Source organism: Aythya fuligula, chromosome 4, assembly GCF_009819795.1.
Source record: "Aythya fuligula isolate bAytFul2 chromosome 4, bAytFul2.pri, whole genome shotgun sequence".
Classification (NCBI taxonomy): domain Eukaryota; kingdom Metazoa; phylum Chordata; class Aves; order Anseriformes; family Anatidae; genus Aythya; species Aythya fuligula.
Window position 1 is genome coordinate 26,015,528 of NC_045562.1, and position 16,173 is coordinate 26,031,700.

A 16,173-nucleotide genomic window follows, 5' to 3' on the forward strand; every position below is an offset into this window, starting at 1 on the left:
AAAAATCATAACAAAATAAAATGATGAGATATAACACAACAAACAAGTTATACTTACGGTTTATTTCACAAACTGGAGCTAATGCCATACTATTGAAAAAGAAATAAAATTTATATAAGGAGATTATCAGAAATGTTTGTACTTGAGTAGAATTATTTCTAGTCATTTCCACCAGTCTGCTAAAACTGTGATGTGATATCCCTAGTATTCCACAGGCCTTTCTATGTACATCCATTTGATGCAATGGAGTGCTTTAAAAAGGAAAAGAGATTGTAAATTGTTTGACACTATTTCTAAGAAACTGTTTTGTTGTTGTTTTGTCTCACGTCTTTAATTACAGTCTCAAAATTTCCCTTGTCTTGAATCCCAGCAAAATCACAGATACAGAATTCTGCTTTTGTTTGGTTTTTGTTTGGTTCCTGACTGTGGAAAAAGAAAACTCATGTTTTCAGAAAGTGTCTGATCTGTAGAGGTATTGGAAGGAACAGTAGCTAAGGAGAAATAATTCTATGTATTTAAGCTATAACATAAATGGAAAGTCAAAGAACAATATACATTGATTCCTGTAAAATTATTTTTATAGCTCAAAAGTTATTTTTATAACACATTTTATAGAGCCAATTATCTCAAATTAATGTACATCTTTAAGGAAGCCATTGCAGTATGTTAATCCTGAAGTACTTCGTTCTCTAGTCATGCATTTAATGGTAGCACAGATCCTATTTATTCCATATAATCTTTCTTCAGCATGCAACTCTGGGCCAGATGGACCAAGGCATAGTGCTGCAGAACACGAATAGCCGTGGATGAACAGATGCATCTGATAATGCTGTTCATCAAAAGGTGTTTGTAATGTATTCTGGGGCCTTATTTTTCTCTCAATCTCATCTGAAAATATAATATTTTATTTTCTCCGCAGGACAGTGTCAAAGCAGATTTGTTTTGCTTTGTTTTGAGGTGGTAAACAGGTCAATTTCTGCAACAGCTATAACTTGAGGAAGGTGGTTTTGCACTTGTATATTAATTGCTTTTATTATTCACTGAAGCTATGTGTACTCCTATTTGAGAGACCACCTCACTTCAAGGGCTTTTCAAGTGAATTTATGAGCAGGTGGCACCTTTAATTCTTGTCCTCCTCAGCTTTTTGTTGCCAAGGTCCGGCAAGTATCATCTGTTAATACCAAATAGCACAGGTTTTAACTAGAATGCATTTCGGGACCCAGGTTCAACATTTACAAAACAAGTGCTCCCTTAACAACAGCTAACACTGTTGCCAGCCCAAGGATTACACTGCGTCACTATCTAGTTTATACAGACAGATTAAGCAGACCAAAAAAAAAATATAAATAAAAAATAATATATATATATATATATCAATATAAGGGTGAATATAATTAGGGAAAGAGAAAACATAATTACATGCTTTACAGGAAAGGTTCCAAAAAACATGGAGTGGAAAGCTAGCATCTGATGCAGTATTGCAGTATTTCTACAGCAGAAACGCAGGTGCAGCCTTTGAAAAAAAAGGAGTTATCATCCTATTAACAAGAGAAAGAAAAAGATCAGGAACGACCAGGAGTTAAACACGGAGAGCACAGAGCATCCAGATGATGGGAAGCATCAGGGAGCTGGAGCTAACTCGGTGCAGACCGAAGCGCGGCAGCGCAGGGTCTGTCCCATCACACTGTTCCAAGTGAGCAGGTGTGCCCCCTGCAGGCTGTGCGACCTGCGAATAGGATTTCTTCAGTTTACATTCAGATTCTCATTCTCCAAAATATTTCCGGGAAGTAGAGCAAATGCCTTCATGAAGCAAAGGACTGGGCTCACAGTGAGGTAATGAAACTTACTGCCTTTCCCTAAACAAAAACGTTGCAGGGTTATCCTCTTTCTGTTTTGGCTATTCAGGATTATCAAAGAATTTCCATAAAGAGACAAAACAAATATCTTTGGTAAGCAAATTGAGTTTTCAGAGAAACAATGTATGGACATAAAATTATTGTATATTTCTTGTACTTCAGAGTTTGCAGTCCTTCCAAGACAGGCAAATATAAAGAATCCACCCTGCTCCATAGGAAACAGTAGATAACCCGGGAGTAAGACCTGAGGCAAACAGAAACTGCACCTGAGATTTTGGGGCAGGCAAGGAACTGGAGGAAAACAGTATTGCAGCCACTACCTGAGCAAACCCAGGGAACCAGGAGTAGCATGCACCCCAGGGCAAAGCGAGGTGCAAAACTTCAGATCTTTTCAAAGTACACAGGTGATTGGGATGAAAGGGTGTGTATGAAATAATCTGTTACCACTGAATTTCCTTTTGACACATAGAGATAAAAAGGCCCTCCTAAATTGTGAATATAATTCACAAATTAAATAATTATTTATGAACACAAGCTTTTTATGAAGCATGCATTCCCCCTCTGTCTTTCCTTCTGCCTCATTCCTGCTGGCTTGTTTTCTGTTGAAGCTGTTTTTGAGTTGCTCATCCCATGTTTTATTAACATGGTTGCAAAAAGAGATATAGCAGTTCCTCTGAGTTGATAGTTCTGCTTATATGCTCTTTTGTAAACCAAGGCACACGATCAAATCCCAAGATGTTGTTTGGTAGCTGTGATTCTTTGCTGAAATTTTCCCTTGATAACTGTGTTGGGTGACGTGAGATCTTTTCTAAACTCCCAGTTTTTTGCTTAATGGAGTGAGTTTTTCTAATCTGTACAAAATGTAACTTTGTCTGTCTTGTGGCAAAAAACATTTCTAATGTCTACTATCCTGTCTTGGTCAAAATTATTTTTTGGTCTTTTTTTTTTTTTTTTTTTTTTCTGTCATTTTTCTGGAATGATCCTTTATCCACCTGTTTTCTTTGCAAAAAGGAAGATGCTTTTCTGCCTATGTATATATTCTCTGTAGGAACATCTAATTCAGCAGTGAAATTTTAAAGGAATAAAGCTGGCACAGAAGAGACAGGTCTCTGGAGCACTGAAATGGCAGAGCTGCCCACGTGAGTCCCCACAGCTGGCACTGAAACTTGCATACAGCTGTAGAGCAGTGCTAATCCATGCCAGAGGATGGGAGGACAGAGAGGACATGGGAAAGGAGGAACCTCTCAACTTGGCTGCATATTACATTGCCACGTAGACAACTAGCAGGCAGAGTGCTTTGCGATGGGACCGCCGGAGAGGTTGGTGCTGCATTCTGAAATGAACATTATACATTCATAAAGCAAGCAAGGAATTAAAATATGGCCAAATTATACTTCTTATGATTAAAAATTAATAATAATCTATCAGGTAATCGTTTTCTGGAAATCTTTTTTTTTCAAAGGCAGACGTGCAAGAAAACCATGCCCTTCCAGCTGGAAAGTAACACACAGGATGCCCAGAAAAATAAAGCAGATTTCTGTCCTTTGAAGCTTTTTCTTCTTCTCCCAACAGCCAGGATAATTATCCCTTGTCAAAGTTCTTAAGGAGAACTGTTGCTTTGCACTTCTTGGTAAGACAAGACTGAGTCTTTTTATAATGTATAATGTAGTTTAAATTGTACCATGTTAGGAGACTACAATTCAAAATTACATGAAACTCCACCCTTTTCCTTGTGCACAAGAGGAAGTTAGATACAAACCACAGAGAGGACTCAGCTACTGAGCAGAGAGTAGAGACAGCTGCTGATACTGCTGAATACAGAACTTTCTCCAGCAAGGTCACGGCCACGTCAGTAAATTCTGCTGCTATAAATTTTATTGACTTTCAGTTTCTGATAACACTAAGTGAAAGCACACCAAACTCTGGCATTGTGCCACAAGACACTGTTTTATTCTGACAGCCAAAACCCTCAGTTTGCTGAGTCACTGAAAACTTGCAGCGATAAGTCTGTGCAAATGAAAGGCACCTTTAATCAATGACAAAGTTGTAATACAACTTTGACCAGGCTGAAGTTTCTTTTCTGTGCTTCCTAGGAGGACCTAGACTCCATCACCTGCACAGCTCCAAGGGCAGCAAACGGCCTCCTCAGCGTTCAGGAATTAGCCCCAGATGTGCAGAAGAGGATCCTATTGCGGAGGAAACCAGCATCTCATCAGCCCCATGCACCTTTGAAAACTCAGAAATCAGCAGAGGAAATACACCGGAGCTGAAAAGTGGAATAAAGAGGTCAAAAGTGTCAAACTTCAGTGCACCACTTCAGCTGTAGTGGTCTATTTTTGCTGCTAGGTCTCCCCGGAATGTGTTCAGAGGTCTTCAATTTTTCTCAGTCGGTGTATGTGGTTGCACACACAAGACAAACACTCAGTTATAACAGTTCTATTCAGCATGCTTCAAAAATGTGTCAGGCTCGAACTAAAGACTGAAATGGTTTCCTTTCCAAAGACAATGATAAATTCTCTTCAGGCATTAACCAGAAGATACACAGAAAGTGAAGTTCCCCTATACCACTCAAAATGGTAGCAAAGCACTGGAGTTTCACGGAGTACTGACCATTAAAAAAAGATACACCAGGTGCCAAATGGGAAAATCACAGCAGAGCTTTCACCCAGAAAAAGGACTCGTGAGATGAAACATAAAATAATTTATAGAGCCAGAATATAACTCAGAGAGAAAAATATTGATTCTGCACATGCAGGTGTTAGAAGGCACTCCGTTCCCTCCAGCCCATAACCATTCCTCAATTTCAGTCATGACTGTATGCTGAGAGGAACAAAAGAGCTCCAGGAGCAATAAAATTTAATTGCACTGGTTCTTGTTCCACTGTCACTGATCACACTGCCTCTTCTCTTTGGTGATACGAAAAAAAATATATAGAAAATAGGTCCTTTTTAAAAATGGCTTTCTTTTTGCTTGCAAGCCTTCAATTTCCTTACAGTAGGAGACAACCCATTTTACATATTACATATTACATATTACATCAGTAAGAATACAAAAGTACTTGCTTGTGGTTTTTACTATTCCTGTCACATTTTTCCTTTCACAAGAAGCAGTGCATTTTCTTCTGTCCCAGCTAACACATGTAACTAGTCAAACATATGGGAAGAATCCTCTGCTTTAAAAAAAAACTAGGAGAGGGGTGTCAAGCCTCTCAGGCTGCCTTGACAATTCTGCCGGTTACCAAAATATTCATCCCGAGTGCTTCCTGCAGCCCAGGCAGCACACTTGATAGCGAGGGGTTACATGCGCTGTAAAGAATGCTGATTTCATGCTCCTTTCCTTAAGGATCCCAGCAGATAGACTTCACCAAGCTGGCTGGAGAAATTTCATCGACTCATCACTGAAGTTGCCTTAAAATTCAGATTTCCTGGATCTCTGCTCCCATAGACAACTCAGCACAGTGAGTTTCTTCTGAAATTTATCTTCACAGAGATACAAAGGCTTGTATCTCTGTGTAAAGGCAGAGATACATTGCTGCCTTATTAGCCCAGAAAGGCCAGACACAATTTTGTTACCAATTCAACTTTCTTAATTAAAGGGAAGGAATATATTTTTTCTTTACATTTTGTTCCATCCAGGCTATTTTAAAACAAATATTAAGAGCTTAAGATAACATCTTGTCTTTCCGTAGCATTGATGGTCAAGTAGTTAAGATTAATTCTTTTTCGAAAATCACCTCTGCGGGGTAAGCTTCAGAAAGTTTTCTCATGTTACAAACTTCTAGAACATGTTCATGATTTCTGTACTAGTCAACTGAATGACAGGCCTCAACTCATCAATATCCTTTGCTGAAAAAAATCTTTGCATGCTGAAAGGTCATGCACTGCATAAAACAACCCTCTAGTTACGTAGGTGAGATCAGTGGAGGACTAGCGCCTCATTACACAGGTCTAAAAACATCGTCCTGTTTTCCCTGGTGCCACACACCTGAGCTGTATGTCCTCTGCAGCGCTTCACAGTCATATGGCTGGTTTTGACAGCCCTCCTCCCTGACAAGTCCTTGAGGAATCAACCACTGATCTTTCTAGATTCAACTATGAGTCACTACTGAGTGGCCTCTTACTGATTATATTTTAAAAAAACAAATGTGTAGATGTGTGGTTCCTCTGGGGTTTATCCTTGGCAAGCAGGCTTTGTGCTACTTAGCAAAGGCAAAGAACCAAAGAGGCATCACCCCTCAGTCCATCGACAAAACCTTATGCTCTGTGGACATGATGATTCCTTCTGTATTTAATTTTTACTTGTCATGATTGATGATAAAGCAAATGAAGGCAGAGTTACTTCACATACTGTGCAAAGTGCAGATGACATAATAGAAGACAACAATTTAACAAAGATCATTACAAATGCAGTGACTCATCAGGTTTCCAAAATGTGATGAAACGCATGAGCAGATTCTAACAAAGCAAAACCACCGTCTAATATAAACTGCCGTAGACTATGTATGTATTTGTTTTGATGTTTTTATTTTCAGTAGGTTGAGACAAAACTTTATTAATAGGGCTCAAGTTAACAGAGGCACATGCAAGTTTTGTCTATGCACACCAACACATTCACATGGGTGAGTACTAGCGTGTAATCACAATGACTTTTTAAAAACAAACAAACAAACAAAGTTTTTGTCTCAACCTGCTTGCCCAAAGTTTCTGAGGATGCCTGTGGCAGAGGTGGAAACCTAGACATTTTGACTTTCAGGTTCTCTGATTCAGCCACAAGACCTTCCTCACTGTTATCAGTGGTGCGTTATAGACCAAAGATTACTAGTGGTCTATAGACAATTACAGAGCACATGTAAAAAACAACAGAACTTGGCCCTGCCTTTTAGTTTAGTTTTAGATCGTACTATGAGAACCAGCTATCCTCCAAGGGTTGCCCACTGGATGTGGTCAGGCTGGACAGTTAGCCAGGATGATTTTCCAATGATTAGGCAAGGGTTATTCCAGCCTTTTTTTTTTTTTTTTTTTTTTTTTTTCCAGGTCATGTCCTTCCAAAGCCAGGCATTCAATTAACCCATCAGCTGCCACTGTTTTCCCACCAACTTTGTGTTTTTTTTTTACAGCTTTCATGAAGAAACTTCAAAGAAAATGGGAAAAAATAGAGTCAGAAGAAGCTCCCTCTAAGATAGCGCTTAGGATTGATTTCCAATGAAATTATGGCTGAACACAACAGGGAGGGTACTCAAGAATGACGTCTCTGTGACTGACTCATGTCTTTGCTGCTCTTTGAAATCAAGAGCATTGATTTTTTTATACTTCTACCTGGGTTTGCCTCCAGCGTCCTGGGATGCTCCAGGGCCCAGAAGGATACAGCGCGTGACACAGCAGGCAAACAGCTGAAAGGTCAGTGCATGCAGGGTGCGTCCGTAGCATCTCTGCTGCTGCTGCGTCTGCCAAGATCCAAGCAAATTCAAAGGAAACAATATTTGAGTAGTGCTTACCTGTGGTCCTAGCTCAGCCTCATGAAAAATCCTAATCAGCATTAATTTACATTTACACATTCATATGGGGCGAGCTGCAGCATCTGAATTTCTCCACGCTTTCTTCAGCAAGCTCACTGGAAGCAAACACTCGGTTTCTCCCTGCTCTGGTGGCTCCACCCAGTCCCACCTGTACCCACGTTGCGGTGACACAAACTGGCACTGACACCCAGCACAGCCTGGCCACCTCTGTGTAACCAACTTGTCAGCAAGTCTTCACGGCATTAGCAGAAGCAAATCCTACCTCGTACCCCAGCCTTAACACCAGCCTTTTCCCCAGCTTTGTCATTTAAGCCCCAAAGCAAAAGGTGGCCCAGAAACTGAATTTAGCATCATTTCTCGAGTCAGTCTGAAATAAATCAGTGCCTTAATCTTTTTTTTTTTTTTTTTTTTTTTTTTTTTTTTTTTTTTTATCTCATCCTCAACACCCTACCTACATCCCAGTCTCACCTCCATCTTTCACAGAGGAATTTCCTAGCCCCACTGGTGAGCTTCCAGCCGACACACAAGACAGAGGCTCTGTTTTCCCTTGCACAAACTCCTCTTCACCCTGGAGCCCCATCAGCTTGACTCCCCACCCTAACCCCAGCCTTCACATCCCCGTTCCTTCTCTCCAACATCTCTCCAACTGAGATGATGCAGTTTCATCTCACACTTCTTCTAGTCCAGCTAGATATTAGAACTAGGATTATGGTACAGTTTAGGATTGGTTTTCAGGTTTGCATAAACCATGGTTTTACTTGGTCTGACCTCTGACCTTCCTGCCAGACAAAGCTAATCATAGCCTAAAAACTGCTTTAGGCTCCCATTGTAAACACGGCTCAGTGCTTTATGCCTGAAATCTGAAATCTAAAAGGCTTTCCTGATAACCTGCCATGAATTCAAGCTTTACTTTTCTTCTTTTATCTCTGGAGGCCAAGCCCTACCTTACCCTTGTTTGCTACCCAGTGACCCAACCTCCTATCTCAGAGCCCATCTCCCAGTGACACTGGGTTATGCCACCTCGCAGTTTATTTTAGCAGGCCCTGTTAATTACAGTTAATTATTACACAGGTTTCTGCATTAACATGAGCAACCTCTAACTTTATGCAAAATATGTTTACTTCCCTCAGGACGCTTAAACCTTAATTTAGGAAGAAATGTACTGTCAGGAGTACCAGCCTTTCTGATCTGCCTATCTTGCACAAAAGTGTGTCTTTTATTAAGGCAGAAGCACTGCCAAGAGAACTTTGCACAAATTAAAATGCTCAAAGCTTGACAAGAATCAGAGTTTCTCTGAGTTTAGATGAAAATTAACTTATTTTTCTTGCAGTAGGGATAGAGTGATGTTTTAGAGATGAGACAATGTCTGCTGTGCCCATGTGCTGTCTCATATTACTCTGGATTTCACGCTTCCATTTATATTATAGCATCAGAGCACATTATTGCCTAGCTGCAAGGTAATTACTGGAAAGGTTTCTTGAGGTAAGACTATTATGATCTGATAAGAAACTCTTTTTGTTTTGTTTTCTGCCTACATCACAGCAAGCGTCTAACAAGACTGAATTATAACTGAGAGCAGCTGGTAATAGTTGCAAATGTAATCAGTTAGCAGAAGCCCTGAGCCACAAAATCAAATGAAGGGAAGACGTGAAGCAGCAATCTGCCCACCCTCGGAAGTGAGAGTCTGCATATGTACACTTACGCATGTAACCGAACTGCATAGAGAAGGTCTAGCATACTCCTTTCTGGCTCTAAACGTACAGGTCACACTCCCTGTAACACCTTACCACGCTGCAGGAAATGAGCCCAGCAGAGAAGCACTTCTTCACCCGCAGCACAAAGTCACCTCTGCACCGAGCCCTGGGGCCACCTCCCCTGGAAGAGGCAGATGCTAAGGACTGCACCTGGACAATTTTCACAGCTTTCTGAACATGAGAGTTAGGGAGATTTCAGCCAGGAGCCAATCCTGTAAGGGACACCTTACCACGCATCTTCAGTGAGCATCTAGCACAAAAAAAAAAAAAAAAAAAAAAAGGATAGACAGAGGCAAAAAGCAGGGAGCCTATCTCTCCCAGAACATCACAGATTTTAACGGATACCTGCAGTGTTACCCAAAGCTACCAGCGAGCAAGGTGCAGGCAGGAAGGAGTTAGGGAGTGAAGCCCATCAGATCGCAGTGTCCACCAAGTGGGCGACTCGTCTGCTGCAGCAACGTCACGGGGCTCCAAAGACAAAGCATCCTTGGCTCTGCCAGGGGCTGTCCTGCTGTCTGTCAAAGGCCAGCAACTGGAAGCAGTGCCAGTGAAATCTTGTGCCTAGCGGGGATATAAAAATATTCTGAGCACTGCTGAGAGCTGAAGCTTCACAGAGAGGGAAGCAGCTGAAGGCACCTAGCTTTGGAGCATCACGCCGAAGATGGGAAGCGACTGCACTCCACTGCGTGCCCAACACCCATCTCTGTGTTGGTAAGTCATAACTTTTCCAGTCAGAGCATAAAACATAAGCTAATTAGATTGTTTTCATTTGTTTTTAATCCAAGTTACTGCTCTTGGCAGAGAACTGAGGAGGTGGAAATGGCCAGTACCCCACAGGCCATCCTCAGAACAGGAGAGCTGTGAGCCTGTCCTATTACCGTGGGTGGCATGAGCTGCTTGCCTCGAGGATGGTTTGCATGATAAGAAGTGTCTGAAATGCACTGCTAAGGCAACTGAACACTGGTTTGCAGGCTGTGAGCTCGTTCACAGACTGTGCAGGACAGGGTACAACAAATTCATTTCCTTCAGAGAGATATTTATGATATGAGCATCTATCCCTACAGCTTAAACAGGTGAAAAAATAAGTTATGCAAGGCATGTCTCACTGAACCTGCTGGAATCTCCTTTTCAAAAATTGACATAAATATTAAAGCTAATTAGAAAGCTTTCTGGCTGCATCAAACGGCCCTGCGGTGTGGGCTTACATTCAGAGCAAAGGTTTACTCACAGGTCATTACTTGAGATGTATATGTTCCCAGAAGTTGTTTTGTGATGCTGTCTGTCTTATTTTAAAAACAATTGCTGTGCAAAATTGACCTGGTGATCTGGACCTTCCTCAAAACACTGTTTAGCTTCTTTGGCAATGAGCAGAAAATGGACAGGAATGAAATAAACCCTCTGAGGGAATAATTATTATTCAAACAGCTGCAAATGCTGATAATCTGAGGCATTACCTATATAAACTTGCTAGGAAGAATAATCTGAGGCCTGAAATTCTCCCTTGAATGTTTTTGGCCTACGTTTGCTTTGGCTCTGTCAATGAGCCTACAGCCCACCACTGAAACAATTCTTTGGTGTAAATGCAGAAAGCAAGGAGTGAAGTTAGCAGGCCTTTAACTGAAAGGTGCCAATCACAGGCAGGCTGTCTGGAAAGAGGATGCACAGTTTTAAAGTTACAGCTTTCATGGAAAAAAATATGTAGTAACCTGGCACCATGACTTACGGCAAATAAGCAGTTGAGCAGCAGCCATTGACTGCAAAGTCAAATGATGGGAAGAGGTGAGGTACCGAGCTGCCAGGCTCTAAACAGGAGTCTAGAGGGTCTACGCATGTACACATGTATGCTGAACAGAAAAGGATCAAAGTAGTGTGACTGTTCCCAGTGCAAGTTTATACAGCATTTCCTCATTTCTCTACCTTTTGTTTCAGTATGCATCTGGTAGTAATGGAGCATAAATATGTTTTTTATTATTATTATTTTTTAAAGCATTTAATATAAAACAAGCATTGATTAAGTCATTCTGAATGGCACACATTGCTGATTTGCAATGATCATTGATGGACAGAGGGAAACCTAACCCCGGCTGAAGGAAAAGAGAGAATCGCTCGGTCATCACACAAAACATGGCCACAAAAAATGTGTAGTAAATTACAATACTGGAGATGAAACCTTGCACATCCTGAAGCTACTTTCAGTATGGCAGTGTTGGAGAGTGCAGGATCAATAAAACATCATTTGTATCTTTTCTTTTGCCAGGCTTGGCAGTGTAGAGTCATCCTTCCACTGGAATGGTTTTGTGGATTACAATTAAGGAAATCTCCAAAACACAACAGCTGATCATGGAGGAAGCCATGGAGAGAGGAGTAAGTGAAATTATTGAAGGAAAGATGTTTTCTTTTTCTGCACCATGTTTACCCATATTGTGATTTTTTCTTGTTCTGAGTATGCTGTGAGTCTTGTGGTATTTTCTTTCACAGGACAATAAAATTGCAAGGAGTAGGAAGGGGAAATCATATGAGCATTATAAGGATTTGGATCTATCATTTGCATACCTTTTCCTTTGGGAATGTAATACAGTAAGGCTGCACTAAATGAGACGGACACAGATGTCCACAAAGAAGAATACTTGGCTCCCTGTCTGTGTACAAAAGCCAGCATTGGTGGATCTTTGTACCAATATGTACCTGAAATGGTTCTACCAATTCTTTTACCTGCTCCTCTACAGATGTTACACGATGAGCAAAGAGCAAGTGATATCATTGCAGACATAATAAGATTAGTAAGACTTGAGTGTTAACTTCCAGAAATTTTAAAGGTTTTACATTAAAAAATGTAGAACACTAGATGAAGAATAAATATAATATTATAAGGACACTAGAAGCCACAAAGTCTTCTAATTGAGTGACCACAGTCGGGTATTCAAAAATGCTGTCTCCAATAACAGCATTTCAAATTCAGCCCCAGTGAAACCTGGCTTGCACCTTAGATGTAAGTACAAAACAATGTATGCACTCAGACTAAAGGCAATTTAAAATTGGAACTTGGTTCTTGGAAGCCCCCAAAACTCCTTTACCAATTACATTTTTTTATATATAAATACTTGAGAACATTATACAACTTACAAACACATTAAAAAAAAAAAAAAAAAAAAAAAGTAAGCTAGAAAAAAAAAACTTTAGAGTGGAAAAAAAAAAAATCTTTTCTAAAGTCTAAGAAATATCCTTGGCTTTTTTTACATCTTAATTTTTTTGTTCTAATATCGAGTTCCCTTGTTACCAAGCCATTGTCTTACTTACTTTCTTACAGGACAAAACTACACCCATTCCTAATCCTACAGTCACCATGGATCACTTTTCAATCAGCAAAAAGGACTTTACAGGAGTTTTCTAGATATCTTATAAATCCTCCTTCACTATTGTACTGTCACAGGATGTTCATACAATAAGCAAAGCAGCATATAACTCTTCCTCCACTACTGAACAGAGATAATACTTCCACAAAATAGAAACTCCTCAACTATTTCTGTAAATAGTTGTATGGTTTCTTTGCCAGAATCTACTCCAAAATACTTGCAGTTACTTATGTGAAGCTCTGTCAGGCCCAGATTTAGCTTCTGACACAAGAAGGCAAGATCTCCATAGGTGGCTGAGAAGGGATAGCCAATACACCTAAACTTGTCAGAAAAAAATAATAATAATAATAATCAGTGCTGTGAGGGCTGTGAGGGATCTAAAGCTTGTGATTGAAATTCTTAATTTTCATCTTGCTGAATCCCATTAAATCCTTCTCACTTTTGTTTTCCTTCACATGCAAATGATTTGTTTTAAACAACAGCAGCATTTGTTTCTGTAATGAAATACCATAGATGAATGTCACAGCCCTGTATTAAGTGCTCCCAACACTTAAAAAATTGAAGTGGATGACACAACACTTAGCCTTGCAGAGGATTCAATATTGACAGCTCACAGCTTGGCCCCTAGTGCTCCCCTGCAGCTCCCCCAAACCAGACAGCTCGGGGAAGGCCAACGAGCCTCGCTGATGGGTGCCCCGCTGATGGGATCACCTCTGCAGGTCACTATTTACAGGAATTACTTGTTCACATCTACATTAACTCTGGCATTTTCTCTTGCACATCTGCCAATGACTTCTTGCCAAGGCAGTCAACCAAGTTCCATTCCCAAAAGCATAATTTTTTATCAGATATATTAAAATCAGTAATCTGATTTATAAGTATTTTTCCCCTTTTGGAGTGCAATTTTTTAACAACTGTACAACTGCAGAAAGCTGAAGGTAAGTGGAAATACTCTCCTCCCCTTTGATGCAGAAAAATAAACCTTTTCTGTCCTCAGGGTACAAGAGACTGCTGCCATGCACTGAAACATTTAAATAAATTCTGCTGAGCCCACATAGCACCCACCAGCTTGGTACTCCTGGCCCATTTTTTGCTGGTCCATGATAACTCTGCAGTTAGTTATTTATAGCCTATAACCACATCTGACATTGTCACATCATTAGAGCCAATTCTGGTCTCTTTGAGCCTGGATCAGTGTAATTCCAGGAGAGATGCAGGAGAGATGCCAGGTAGCAGTGAGATTATCTCTAGCTGCTAGAAAGTCTCTTAAAAGCTTAAAGCTAGTATGTGATCCTGCATGTCAGTAATTACTTGAGTATGAATCATAAAGTCCAAAGAAGCAGCAACCTGAACAGAATCAGAAACAGCTTCTGCTTGTTCAAGTTCACCATAGTATTGGAATGATGGATACATAGTGTAGGTATTTTTGCACCTTACCTATGCAACGTTGCCTTTGCAAAATAGATAACATCTTCATTTTAAAGGTGGGAGCTTAGAGAGTAAAATCTAGAGTGGATTATTCCCTCCTAGGAGCAGTGTCTCTTGGCCGCTGTGGTGGTTTTACTCGGGTGGGAAGCCGAGCTCCACCACAATCGCTTTCTCACTCCCCCTCCTCAAAGAGGAACAGGGAGAAAATATGATGAAAAGGGCTCAAGGGTTGAGATAAGGACGGGGAAGTCACTCTCATCCCCTGTGCTGTGGGGTCCCTCCCATGGGATGCAGTCCTTGCTGAACTGACCCTGTGTGGTCTTCCCACAGGCAGCAGCTCTTCAAGCACTGCTCTCACACGGCTCCGTACCACGGGGTCCATCCATCCCCCAGGAGCAAACTGCTCCAGCACGGGTCCCCCACGGGTGGGCGGCAGCTCCCTCCAGACCCCCTGCTCCTGCATGGGCTCCTCTCCACGGGCTGCAGCTCCGGCCCGGAATCTGCTCCGGCAGGGAACAGAGATCTGTGCAGTTCTCCTGGTACACTTCAGAGTTTCCATACGCTTTTCTCCAGAGCTGAACCGCATATCTCCTGCTCGTGCATTATCTCTGTCTCTCACCACACTGCTTTTAGAGATACTGTCAGTGTGTTTGCTGATTCTGGGTGTTGGAGACTGTCCCAGGCAAGCAGAAATGGTGCTCATTTCTCCCTGGCTCCCTCAGACTGGATTATTCAGTTTGTTTCAGAGCGGTGTTGTTGCACAAAGAAATACTTCAGATGCTGACAAACAGCTGCATTAAAGTACATATCCTGAAGGACAGAACATCAGCCTACAGGCCACCCTAAACTGGCAGACAAGTCAGTTGTTACTTGAGAGGACAAAGGCTTTGAGTGCCATCAAGCAGAATGGCATGGAGGGGAGCAGACGGAGAGAAAGCCTGATGTTTTTAACACATGAATTGGCACTACTGCTGAAAGCCCTTACCAGTGCAGTATTGCAGTTTGATATTAGCATTCAGTACAATAGTTGCTGATATTTGGCCTAAATCAGTTCCATCTTTTCTTATTTATGACACTTGACTTTTCCACTTCTCCCTATACTTTCAACAGCAGGTGCTTAGGGAACTGTTAGAAATTGTAAGATAAATTGTACGTAGAGATCAAAACAAAATTTTCTTACAAACTGCCATTTTTTGAAAGCTGTGCTTATTAATGTATATAAATTGTGGCCTTAATTTCACATAAAAAATAATAATTAAAAAAAAAAAAAGTAGCAATATCACCTTCAGTAAGTACAAGGAACAGACAGTAACTCCAAATATCCAAATAATACTTTACACAGTGTATACAAATGACAGAACATCCAGCAAGGACCTCCTAAAGTATCTCTATCATCTAACTATGAAGACACTGCCTGCATGTTACTGGTGTATAAATGGTAGCTCAGGGCAAAGACCTTAAGAGATTTGCTTAAGGACACCCACCTTGCTGAGAGCCTGGGATTTCAGCCCCCCTGGGTGTATGACTTACCACTGTTGCCTCTTCATGTGACCAAAATGTGTACTGATCTTCTTTCCTTTTTATCAAGTGTGTTTGTGTTCCTCAATAAGCAGTTCAAGAGGCCCAGTGAGAAAGCAATACCTGCTGTTTGGCACTGTCACTACTATGTCAGCCATACAGGTTTGTAATACTAAAGAAAGTGGCTGCATACACTCAGTGTCATCATATATTTTCTCTAGCGCTCCTAGATCTTAAAATATGAAAGAGCAGACTCATAAGGATTAATTCTATATTCTTAATGTAATATCTGAATCTTTGCAGTGCTCCAGGCATGGCGTGTGGGGGAAGTGACAACTCCAAGTGCAGCATGCAACCCCCCAGCAGAACCCCTACACTACATACCAGCACAGGGGACCTAAGCAAGTCCGACGGACTTGGCCTTACTCTACATAAAGTTCAATTCTCATTGCAGTGCACAGTCCCTTTTCCTTAGCATGTTGTTGATTTTTTTTAGCTATGTTATTTCAAAACAGAAGGTTTAATTGTGACTATGTCGTCATAAACTAATTCTGAGGAGAAGTTACAGGAAAGTTACAGGAAATACCCCCACAGCCCAACAGAGGGAGTTTGATTTGTCTTTACGGGAATTAATAGCATTTGAATATGAAATATGAAATAGTGAATAACTATTTAATTTGTACATTTTAAACATTTTTATGTACATTTTTTAAACTCAACCAAGTTTTGGTTGAGTTTAAAACCAACAG

The 16,173-nt window shown here is 40.8% G+C and overlaps 1 protein-coding gene across 2 annotated transcripts in view; it reads left to right on the forward strand.

Annotated features, from left to right (window-relative positions):
* The first annotated feature begins 9,598 nt into the window (after positions 1-9,598).
* Positions 9,599-16,173, forward strand: part of MFAP3L (microfibril associated protein 3 like) — a 35,909-nt gene continuing 29,334 nt past the window's right edge. The window contains exons 1-2 of one of the 2 annotated variants that reach the window (XM_032186091.1): positions 9,599-9,836; positions 11,383-11,489. The gene's annotated coding sequence lies outside the window, so the exon portion shown is untranslated. The remainder of the gene's footprint in view (positions 9,837-11,382; positions 11,490-16,173) is intronic. The other variant, XM_032186090.1, reaches the window with a different exon arrangement.